Consider the following 13,284-nt stretch of genomic DNA (forward strand, 5'->3'; position numbering starts at 1 on the left):
TCATGACATACTTGAGTAGTATGCTGCAAGTTTAGCTAATACAGGATTTACTGAATGTCAAACTAGATGTTATGACATTCATCCCTGACAGCAGATACTGAGGTTTAGAATAGTTGGTTGTCTGTTATAACTCAGTATTTATCTCAGTCTGTTTATTCTGGAGAATAACAGACCTGGCATAAGGCCTACTGTCTAAATGTCAAACTGGATGTTATGACATTCATCAGTGACAGCATATACTGAATAATAGGCAGGTTGGTTTTTCTGCTTCAGTTTAGTATGTATCTCAGTCTGTTTATCAAGGGAATAACAGACCTGACATAAGGCCATTGTGTAAATGTCAAACTGGATGTTTTGACATTTATTACTGTAAGCTGATATTGAAGTATAGGTTGGTTGGTCTGCTATAGTACAACATTTAGCACAATCTGTTTTCAGGAAAATAACAGACTTAGCATATGGTATATGTTCTGGTCGTCAAACTGAATGTTGTGACATTCATCCCTGACAGCATATGCTAAAGTGTAGGATGGTTAGTTTTTATGTTTCAGTATTTTTCTCAGGCTATTCTTCAGGAGTCCGACAGCTGAGCTAAAATCCAGGAAACTAACAACTGAGCTACAATTAATGAACCTAACAAATAGCCTATTTGTTAGTACCCTAATATGTGGAAATTAGGTTAACTTGCTTAACCTTAATTTTAGGAAATACAAGTACAAGGCCCAAGTCCTGCAATATAAAAGGATGGCAATCCTTCTTTTAGAACTCGTGGGTTTTAGGCGTGAAGATTTTATTGTTCCATCATACTTCACTGTTGTATTTTTGTGTGTCTTATATTAGGTGTATCTTGTGAGCCAAGCAATTATCACCTAACACTACGCCAAAAACTGGAATAGACAGCGCACCTTAGAGGGCGCTTTATTACAAAAGCGCACTCTAAAGTGAAGCGAAAAAATAAGGAGCGAACAACTGGAATAGACAGCGCACTTTAGAGGGCGCTTTTGTAATAAAGCGCCCTCTAAGGTGAAGCGAAAAAATAAGGAGGAGATAGAGGGACAACAATACAGGGCACTTTTTAGAAAGCGCCCTCTAAGGTTACCCTTAGAGGGCGCTTTTAAAAAAGTGCTCTATAAGTCCATGTGCATTTCCAGTTTATAAAGCGCTTTTGGAAAGCCTTAGAGAGCGCTTTCATAAGCGCCCTCTTAGGCCCCCTTTAGAGGGCGCTTTTTTTCCACAAGTGCCCTCTAAGGTCCCCTTTAGTAAACATTAAAATTATAACATACTGCGCGTTTTGTTATTTCACTCTCTGTTATTTTCGTTCTTTTTCACGTTAGGGTTCTCACTGCTACGATTTTCGCTACTTCTAAGGCGTTCTCCTTCCACCTCTGTTAGATCTACGACGTTTCCTCCTTCTATTAATTCGTTGTTAGCTGTTCGATTTTGACACCATAGGTATTTTTCTAATCTTCATATTACTTGGTTTCTCTTCTAACGTTCGCTATTGTTCATTTTTGGTTTCATTTTTCTTGGTTCATACATTTATTGAGTATTCTCAACAATAATTATTGTGTTGCAATGCTAGCAATGGAGACTAGGCATTATGGGTTAAATTTCACCAACTGTTCCATTTGTTTCTCGATGTAGAAAAAGGAGGCAGCAATATCTAAAACACCTTCTACCAATCAAAGGTACACTATGCAGCTTATGAGTGTATTTATTCTAGCATACATAGCGTAGCTAGTAACTTAAGAAGTTTAGGTATGGATGTTATTTGATAGAGTAAATTAGAGTCGACTATTCTTCTGTTAGCTTTCAGTTAGACCATTATACAATTCTACATATATATTTTCTAGTCAATGTTTATCTTTTGTAAAAACTATATGATGATATATAACTATGCTACAAATTAGTGCATACCACTAATGCTTAATGCATGGTTCATACATTCTCATGCTATTGAAGTCAGAGATATCTGAAAATGTTGAGAAACTAACTCAATAAACCAAAATTGTTTTGGTTTTGGGTTGTTGTTGGAGACATGAATGCCCTGCACATAGACTAACTCAATAAAGCGAAATTATTTTGTCTCATCCCATTTTTGGTTTCTCTTCTGAAATTGTTTTTTGTTTATTCTAATTAGTAATGGATAATACATGGATGTCTTCCAATCGATTGTCGAGAGAGTACGAGAATGAGGTATCAGAATTCGTTAAGTTTGCCGTTGCGCACGCCGAAGACCCCAGTAGAATGATATGTCCTTGCTTGGGTTGTTGTTATGGGAAACGGGTTGACGCAGTTCAGTTGACATCACATCTAATGAGGCATGGAATTGATCGAAGTTATACATGTTGGAATTTGCATGGTGAGAAAAGTAACGAGAATGTTGAACCGGGGGATAGTACGACCTATGCCTCAAACTATAGTGGCACAGATACATACGATTGTGATCGAGTTGAAGAGATTGCAGAAGCACTTGAAGGAGATCTTAAGGATTGTCCCGAAATGTTTGAGACGTTGGTAAGTGATGCAGAGAAACCTTTGTATGATGGTTGCACTAAATTCACAAGGATGTTCTCCAAGGTTTAAATCCCAATAGAAATGAAAATTGGATAGTACGAGAGCATAATCGATGTTTTATACCTTGGTTTAAGGATCATATTTATTCAAAGTATTATTCAGATCCCGCTTCAATAACAGAAAGGTTGAGATGCTTAGCATATGGTCCAAGTTTCCATGTTTTTTCTTATAGCGCATACGCGATTAATGGATACACATTTTATACCAAAGAACAAGATGATAAAAGTACTATGCAGAATAGTGGTGTCACCGTGGTAGCTGAAGCAATGCACATATCAAGTGTGAAGGACTTAAACCCCAAATTTGCAAATCTGTCGTATTTTGGTGTTATCGAGCGCATTTGGGTGTTTGATTATGAGAAGTTTCAGATTCCTATATTTGGTTGCAAGTGGGTTGAAAATAATAACGGCAATCGAATGGATAAGTCAGGATTTTTGCAAGTGGATCTTAATAGGGTGGGATACAAAGATGAGTCTTTTATTCTAGCCTCTCAAGCTAGACAAGTGTTCTATGTCAATGATCCGAAAAGTAAGAAATGGTCTATAGTTCTTTTTTCCAACAAAGTAATTGATGAAAACACTGGAGATCAAGGTGATATTGATGTTGAGATTGAATCGTTTACCAGAAATGATCAAGATGAGAATATTATATCAAATGATTCATTTATTAGAAATGATCATAATGAGGGTATTTGGATCAATCCAACCATCCGTGTTGTTAAGAGACATGTAGAACATATTCCAACCAAGAAAAGAAAGAGAACTTAGTGAAAAAGGTACAGGTCAAATGATTTTAATTGTTTTCTTTATTACAGGTAAAATGGCTTTTATTACAGCAAATCGAGTCAGTTGCATAAAAAAAAAGGTATAAACACAATTATATGATATTTATGCATAGAAAATGTTAATTCTTGATCTTATACTTCACCTAACTAATTTTATGATATTTTAGGTTCATGCTATTGATATTGAACAAAAAGAGGTTGTTGCTAAGAAGACTGCGGCTAGCAAAAAAAACATACATCTCAGAGATGCTTTTGCTACTTAGTTTTATTTCTTTTTAAGTTATGAATTGGTTGTATATTTAGAATCTTTAGAAGTTAAACAATTATATATCAGTGGATTGTTGTATATGTATGGATTGTTGTATATAAGGCTTGTTGAATGCAATGTGTGAAAAAGGGCTTCAAATTATACAGTTTTAGGTGTACTGCTTCAATATACAGGTTGTCTAAAATAAATAAAAAAATATAGCGCTTTATAAAAAAAAAATTTAAATAACCACCCACTTTAGAGGGCGCTTTCCAAAATAAGCGCCCTCTAAACCCTTTAAATTTCCACTTTAGAGGGCGCTTTCCAGTAAAAGCGTCCTCTAAACCCTTAAAAGTTTCCACTTTAGAGGGCGCTTTCTAGTAAAAGCGCCCTCTAAACCCTTAAAAGTTTCCACTTTAGAGGGCGCTTTCTTTAAAAAGCGCCCTCTAAAGTGGCCCTTAAAGGGCTTAAAGAGCCACTTTAGAGAGCGCTTTCACCAGGAAAAAAAGCGCTGTCTTTACCTATGCCAGCGCCAGATTAGAGGGCGCTTTAAAGCGCTGTTATAGGCCAAAAAAAGCGCCCTCTTTTCCCTTATTTGGCGTAGTGTAGATGATTGCATTGGACTAGGGTGTTCATTGAGTTGTAAGTGTTGTGTCACTCTAAGCTTTTAAGCGTGAGTGTTGTGTATCTTGATTAAAGCTGTTAAGCACAATCAAGAGTTGTTTGAAGTGTGACTTCACCATTAACTTTAATCTAATTAAAGGTTGTAATCACTGAGGTGATTGAGGGGGAGTGAGTAGGAACTCTGATCTTAGTGTAAGATTGAAATTGCATTGGGTAGGTATTAAGTGATAGGATTAAACAGTTGGTTTAAGGTCTGAATTAATACTACTAATAGAGGATTTCCTCCCTGGCTTGGTAGCCCCCAGACATAGGTGTGTGTGACACCGAACTGGGTAAACAATTCCTTGTGTTATTTAGTGCACTTACTTTTTAAGTTCTACATAATTCTTGTCTGCGCAGAATTGGATGTCATAACATCCTGTGTGACATCGAAAGTCTGTTAATTAGAATTTCAATTGGTATCAGAGCAGGCACCCTGCCTGTTAATTTCTGGGTGAGATCTAGGGAAGTTACTTTCTAGTACCATGGACAAGGATGTAGGATACTCAAATAGACCACCCATGCTGGATGGTTCTAACTATGATGACTGGAAGCCTCGTATGATAGCCTTCTTGAGGTCTCTAGATAGCAAAGTCTGGAGAGCTGTCAACAAAGGATGGGAACATCTAACGAAGACAGGTAAAGATGGAGTCAGTATGCAAATTCCTGAAGAAGAGTGGGACAAGGAGAAAGAGGCATTAGCCCTTGGAAATTCTAAGGCCTTGAATGCACTGTTCAATGGAATAAGTAAGAACATCTTCAGACTGGTGCATCACTGTGAGCTGGCTAAGGAAGTTTGGGATACCCTCAAGATAACTCATGAAGGTACCTCCAAGGTGAGGATGTCTAAACTTCAGATGCTGACCACCAAGTTTGAAAATCTGAGGATGAAAGAGGATGAGACTATTCATGACTTCCACATGAATATTCTTGAAATTGCCAACACTTCTGGTGGCTTAGGTGAGAAAATGGCTGAAGAGAAACTTGTAAGAAAGATTCTCAAATCATTGCCAAAGAGATTTTCCATGAAGGTCACAACCATAGAAGAGGCTCAAGATATCAACAATATGAAGGTTGATGAGCTTATTGGTTCTCTCCAAACTTTTGAAGTGGGCTTGTGTGAGAATGTTGAAAAGAAGAACAAAAGTGTAGCTTTTGTATCAAATACTAAAGAGGAGTCAGAAGAAGGAAGTACTGGAGGTGATGAAAGCATATCAGAAGCCATAGCCATGCTTGGGAGACAGTTCAACAAGTTCATAAAGAAGATTGATAAAAAAGGTAGACCAAATGTCAAGAACATCTCGTCTGACATCAGGAAAAGATCAACTTCTGAAGAAAAGTTCAACCAAGGCAAGGGAATCCAGTGTCATGGATGTGAAGGTTTTGGACACGTTAGAGCTGAATGTCCTACTTACCTCAAGATGCAGAAGAAGGGGCTATCTGTCACCTGGTCTGAAGGAGATTCTGAGAGTGAATCTGAAGGAGAATGTGTTAAACATGTCACTGCACTAACTAATGTTTGTGCATCTGATGATGACTCAAGTGAAGATGAACTGACTTTTGATGAACTTGCTGCATCATATAAAGAGCTATGTGTCAAAAACGCAGAAGTGTGTGTCCAAGGAGAAAAGCATAAGAACCTCATCAAGGAGCTGGAGGATGAGAAAAATAAGCATCTGAAAGTCATGGATGGTCTAAATGGTGAGATAACCTTGCTGACCTCCAAGCTAGATCAAATGACAAAATCCATCAGAATGCTAAATAAAGGAACAGACACATTGGAAGAGATCCTAAAGGTGGGACAGAAATCAGGAGCCATGTCTGGTTTAGGCTTTGTGAAGAAATCCTCAACTGAACTCAAACGCTCAAAGGCTGAAGTTCAGAAATTCAAGCAGAAGTCACAACCAATGTCCCAACATCAGGGAACCAGGATGAGTAACCATCAAAAGAAGAAATTTCAGAGATGGAGATGTCACTACTGTGGTAGATTTGGTCATATAAAAGCCTTCTGCTACAGGTTGCATGGTTATCCTAACCAAACCCCTCATGTCAGACCTAAGCATAAGGCATATAAGCACAATGCCCCCATCAAGAAACGTCAATGGGTTGCTAGGTTAGCTCACACAGCGCTAAGGGCATCTACCAGAGAAGACTGGTACTTTGATAGTGGCTGCTCAAGACATATGACTGGTATGGAGAATTTATTGGTGGATATACAACCTCACACTACCAGTTATGTGACCTTTGGTGATGGTGCTAAAGTAAAAATCAAAGGTGTGGGTAAACTGGACAGCTCTGGAGTTCCAGAACTGAATAATATGTTGTTAGTAAAAGGACTAACCGCTAATCTCATAAGCATAAGCCAGCTGTGTGATCAAGGGTTCTATGTTCAGTTCACTAAGGAGCTATGTGTCGTGACGAATGGAGATAATCAGGAAGTTATGAGAGGATCCAGATCCAAAGATAACTGCTATCTATGGGAACCTAAAGTCTCAAACTACTCCACAATTTGCTCCTCAGCCAAGGAAGAACAAAAGGTGAAGTTGTGGCATAGACGTCATGGTCATCTTCATTTAAGGGGAATGAAAAAGATCATATCCAAGGAAGCAGTTAGAGGAATCCCAAAGCTGCTTATTGATGAAGGAAGAGTCTTTCAAGAATGCCAGGTTGGCAAGCAAACCAAGATGTCACATCCTAAGTTGGGACATCCTACAACATCCAAAACTCTGGAACTTTTGCACATGGACTTAATGGGACCTATGCAGGTTGAAAGTCTGGGTGGAAAGAGATATGCCTATGTGGTTGTTGATGACCATTCCAGATACACTTGGATAAGCTTCATCAGAGAAAAATCAGATGCATTTGACGTCTTCAAGGAACTGTGCATCAGACTTCAAAGGGAAAAGGATAGTTGTGTGGTCCGAATTAGGAGTGACCATGGGACAGAGTTTAAAAATTCCAAGTTTGATGAGTTCTGCTCGTCTGAAGGGATAAATCATGAGTTTTCCTCTCCTATAACTCCTCAGCAAAATGGGATAGTTGAAAGGAAAAACAGAACTATTCAAGAATCTGCCAGAGCTATGATTCATGCAAAGAAGCTTCCTATGCACTTTTGGGCTGAAGCTATGAATACAGCTTGCTATGTTCACAATAGAGTTACCTTGAGAAAAGGAACCTCGTCCACTCTGTATGAAATATGGAAAGGCAGAAAACCCATTGTGAAGTACTTTCATATCTTTGGAAGCAGATGTTACATTCTTACAGATCGTGAACAAAGAAGGAAAATGGACCCCAAAAGTGATGAGGGTATATTCCTAGGATACTCAACTAACAGCAGAGCCTATAGAGTATTCAACTCCAGGACCAATGTCCTGATGGAATCCATAATTGTCATTGTGGATGAGGAAGGAGTCAATGTCATAGAGGATGTTGGAACATTCCTTGATACTTCAACAGACATGCCAGTCAAGTCTGAAGAAGTACAGGAGACTCCTCCTGAATGTGAGGTAGATGCATCCAACAAAGTGTCGTCTATCAGAATTCAGAAAGACCACCCTAAGGATCTTATCATAGGGGATCCCAATAGTGGTGTGACTACCAGATCAAGGGAAATTAGCTCAAATTCCTGTTTTGTATCCAAGGTTGAACCAAAAAATGTGAAAGAAGCCCTGACTGATGAATATTGGATCAATGCCATGCAAGATGAACTGGAGCAGTTTAAAAGGAATTAAGTATGGGAGCTAGTTCCACGACCTGAAGGGACTAACATCATTGGTACCAAGTGGATTTACAAGAACAAGTTTGATGAGAAAGGAGTAATCACTAGGAATAAAGCAAGACTAGTGATACAAGGGTATACTCAAGTTGAAGGGGTTGATTTTGATGAGACGTTTGCACCCGTTGCAAGATTTGAGTCAATAAGATTGCTGTTAGGTGTGGCCTGCATTCTGAAGTTCAAATTGTTCCAAATGGATGTGAAGAGTGCCTTTTTAAATGGCTACTTGAATGAAGAAGTCTATGTGGAACAACCTAAAGGGTTCTGTGATCCTAACCTGCCTAACCATATGTACAAGTTGAGGAAAGCTTTGTATGGGTTGAAGCAAGCTCCTAGAGCTTGGTATGAAAGGTTAACTGAATTTCTGACCTCTCATGGGTACAGGAAAGGAGGGATAGATAAGACCCTGTTTGTGAAGGATGAAGATGGCAAAATCATGATTGCCCAAATTTATGTGGATGATATTGTCTTTGGTGGAATGTCAGAGCAAATGGTGAAACATTTTGTTCACTAGATGCAACCTGAGTTTGAAATGAGTCTGGTTGGGGAATTGACTTATTTTCTTGGAATGCAAGTTAACCAAATGGAGGATTCTATGTTTCTCTCCCAAAGCAAATATGCCAAAAACATAGTTAAGAAGTTTGGTATGGATAATGCTAGACACAAAAGAACTCCTGCACCTACTCATTTAAAATTAACCAAAGATGAAGGAGGTCCCAGTGTTGATCAATGCTTGTATAGAAGCATGATATGGAGTCTACTATATCTAACTGCAAGTAGACCTGATATTTCCTATGCAGTTGGAGTGTGTGATAGATACCAAGCAGAACCCAAAGTGATCCACTTAAATCAAATCAAGAGGATTCTTAAGTATGTCAATGGGACTTGTGACTATGGTATGCTATACTCTCATGGCTCGGAGCCTGTCTTATCTGGGTATTGTGATGCTGATTGGGATGGGAGTGCTGATGACAGGAAAAGCACATCAGGAGGATGTTTCTTCTTGGGAAACAATCTCATATCATGGTTCAGCAAGAAATAGAACTGTGTATCACTGTCCACTGCAGAGGCTGAGTACATAGCAGCTGGAAGCAGTTGTTCCCAACTGGTGTGGATGAAACAGATGCTTACTGAGTACAATGTCTCTCAAAATGTCATGACATTGTTCTGTGACAATCTCAGTGCCATCAATATTTCCAAGAATCCCATCCAACACAGCAGGACCAAACATATTGACATTAGACATCACTTCATCAGAGATCTGGTGGAAGACAAAGTGATTACCTTGGAACATGTAGCCACTGAACTACAACTTGCTGACATATTCACAAAGGCTCTGGATGCTACTCAGTTTGAAAATTTAAGGGGCAAATTGGGAATATGCCTTTCTGAGGATTTATAGCAACCAATGATGTTTGGGATGTATTGTTTAATATCTCAACCTATTAAACAATTGAAAGTGTGTTATGACTGGACAACAGATCGCAGTTATGTTACTTGCTGCAAGTGTGGTAACAAGATGTTAAGGGGATATCTTAACATGAGACAGCCTATGTGCCTGCTGGACTTCAAGAAAGTGTTCATGCAGGAGTGGTTCAAGATGTCAGACTCAAAGTCATGGCATCTGATATGGGTGTACCTGCTGTAAAGCAAGAGTGTGTGACTACTTGATCAAAGCTGTGAAGCAAGATCAAGTGGGTGGTGTCTTAATCAAAGTTGTAAAGCAAGATCAATAGGGGGTATTCTTGATTGAAACTGTGAAGTAAAATCAAGATTATGTTTCTGACAAGTATGTGTAATTCTGTTTTATTTTGAACTGTAATTTATGGTGTTGCTTTGGCAACATTTTTGGCAAAAAGGGGGAGTAACACATGTGATGCCCCAGGACAACAGTTTTTGCTATGTGATTAAACAGATATTGAAGATCCTCTAATCCAGAGGTTGTGCTGCAGCATGATGTTCCACTTCTATGTGTGATGAGTATGAGTGTGTTATCTGTATGTGTGCTGCTGTTTGAAGTTTTTATTTAACTTCTATGTGTGTTGAGTGTGTTGCTGCTCTGAGTGTATTAGCTAGGTAAATTCCCCTGCTAGATGTGTGTTTTTCGCTGCTGTGAACTCTGTTGGGATGTCAAGTTGTTTTAGCCAAAAAATTTCCAAAGGGGGAGTTTGTAGATGTTTGATTGGCTGCATTTTGTGTTAAAACATCTAACGGTACTATGATGTCTTAACTGATGTCATGACATACTTGAGTAGTATGCTGCAGGTTTAGCTAATACAGGATTTACTGAATGTCAAACTAGATGTTATGACATTCATCCCTGACAGCAGATACTGAGGTTTAGAATAGTTGGTTGTCTGTTATAACTCAGTATTTATCTCAGTTTATTTATTCTGAAGAATAACAGACCTGGCATAAGGCCTACTGTCTGAATGTCAAACTGGATGTTATGACATTCATCAGTGACAACATATACTGAATAATAGGCAGGATGGTTTTTCTGCTTCAGTTCAGTATGTATCTCAGTCTGTTTATCAAGGGAATAACAGACCTGGCATAAGGCCATTGTGTAAATGTCAAACTGGATGTATTGACATTTATTACTATAAGTTGATATTGAAGTATAGACTAGTTGGTCTGCTACAGTACCACATTTAGCACAATCTGTTTTCAGGAAAATAACAGACTTAGCATATGGTATATGTTCTGGTCGTCAAACTGAATGTTGTGACATTCATCCCTGACAGCATATGCTAAAGTGTAGGATGGTTAGTTTTTATGTTTCAGTATTTTTCTCAGGCTATTCTTCAGGAGTCCAACAGCTGAGCTAAAATCCAGGAAACTAATAACTGAGCTACAATTAATGAACCTAACAAATAGCCTATTTGTTAGTACCCTAATATGTGGAAATTAGGTTAACTTGCTTAACCTTAATTTTAGGAAATACAAGTACAAGGCCCAAGTGCTGCAATATAAAAGGATGGCAATCCTTCTTTCAGAACTCGTGGGTTTTAGGCGTGAAGATTTTATTGTTCCATCATACTTCACCTAGATGATTGCATTAGACTAGGGTGTTCATTGAGTTGTAAGTGTTGTGTCACTCTAAGCTTTTAAGCGTGAGTGTTGTGTATCTTGATTAAAGCTGTTAAGCACAATCAAGAGTTGTTTGAAGTGTGACTTCACCATTAACTTTAATCTAATTAAAGGTTGTAATCACTGAGGTGGTTGAGGGGGAGTGAGTAGGAACTCTGATCTTAGTGTAAGATTGAAATTGCATTGGGTAGGTATTAAGTGATAGGATTAAACAATTGGTTTAAGGTCTGAATTAATACTACTAATAGTGCATTTCCTCCTTGGCTTGGTAGCCCCCAGACGTAGGTGTGTGTGACACCGAACTGGGTAAACAATTCCTTGTGTTATTTACTGCACTTACTTTTTAAGTTCTGCATAATTCTTGTCTGCGCAGAATGGGATGTCATAACATCCCGTGTGACATCGAAAGTCTGTTAACTAGAATTCCAATCGCGTCAGAGTAATATAAAAAATTACCAATCCCACAGAGACCAAATCATCAATCTATCGATTATTATTGTTATGGTGTTTATCTAAGGCGGTACAAATGAGATATTTATGTCGCAAAATAACAGTAAATAAAGAAAATGATAAATACAGTGCAGATAAAGATAGGCTTGAATGTATTTCACGTTAGTTAAACGATGCTTCGATTGTCTAAATAGAACTACTTATGGGGCAATATTTTCTACTCTTGAAAAGAATCCATTTAACAGGAACTGTCGCTTTCGCGTATCCAGAACCGAATTTACCCTTAAATTAAGGCCTTTTATTGTCACTTATAAAAGGTGCACAAAACGCTAAAGTAGTAAACCTATTTTTAAGAAATAAGACTCGTAAGCTTAGTTGAAAAGTGATTTTGATTCGAAAAGTTTACCCAAGGAGTTTCCTGATTTTAAGTCTATCAACGCGTCCAAAAACAGTTTCAAAAATCGTTTTTCCTTAAAGTGATAAAAATTCCTAGTTAACTAAGTCAGGGTGCTTTCGCACTCCTCGAGTAGTTAAAATTGACCAAGTTTGTTTCAGAAAACTCGAATTAAAAATCAAAACAGCCCCTAAAGCATTTCTACAGATGCAATATGTGAAACATCTCTTTAACCGCGATCCTTACATTTTAACCTTTGAAAGATTTAGCCAGACATGGTAATACAAACAAATTCAACGATATTGAACATGATGAAAAGAAGTTTAGAATGTAAGGCGTGGAGAACAAGTAAAGCGTGTAAAACAATTAAAACGAGCAATAAAGATAATGGCGAGAAAATTAAATAAAGTAAAGACAATGGCAGGAAATTAAATAAAGTAAAGACAATGGCAGGAAATTAAATAAAGTAAAGCATGACAAGAAATTAAATAAAGTAAGGCGTGGCAAGTAAAATAAAAAGGCGATTAAATTAGAACCTGCTCCAAACGGAGGCTTTAAATCTGGTACAAGGAAGTAAATAAACCTTTGGCTTTGAAAATAAAGATGACGGCAAAATCAAAGTGCTCCAACTCAATTACAGTAAGGTGCGATAACCCCTCGATGTGACGGATTACCGCTTTTACAGATGATATTATAGTCTTAGTGTTGTAAACTAAGTTGGATGATTTGGAAGTGAACTAGAATGACCTATTTATAGAGGAACTCAAGAGCATGCAAAGACCGGGATGCCCTTTGTAACAACCCAATTTTAGTATTTATATATTTGGAGTGTTAATTAATTAATTGGTTGTTAGATAGTATAATAATCTATTACATTAATTAATTTAGTGTGTTAATTAATTATTTAGTTGATATGAGACGTAATTAAATAATTGAATTAATTAACTTAGTGGGTAGGTGGTGTTAGTTTAATTTAAATTGAACTAATTAGAGATATTTAAATATTAGGTCTTATTGGGCCTATTAATTAAATTAGAGTATCATTACTTAAGCCCAAATAGAATACTAGTATATAAAGGGGAGGAGAGTGAGAATTAGGATTCATTGATCATTTGAAGGCAATAGAGAAAGAGGAGAGGAAAAGTAAAGAGGAGAGCTAGGGTTTCTAGAAAATTGAAGAGGTAAGGGGGGAATCCTTATTATTATGGGTTAGTATGATTGGGTCAATGGGTAGATGTATGTTTAGGTTAAAATCCCTAATTTTTGTATGGTTGTTTGGAATTGTTAGGTTTTGATGAGTA

Source organism: Lathyrus oleraceus, chromosome 1 (genome assembly GCF_024323335.1).
Source record: "Lathyrus oleraceus cultivar Zhongwan6 chromosome 1, CAAS_Psat_ZW6_1.0, whole genome shotgun sequence".
In the NCBI taxonomy this organism is placed as follows: domain Eukaryota; kingdom Viridiplantae; phylum Streptophyta; class Magnoliopsida; order Fabales; family Fabaceae; genus Lathyrus; species Lathyrus oleraceus.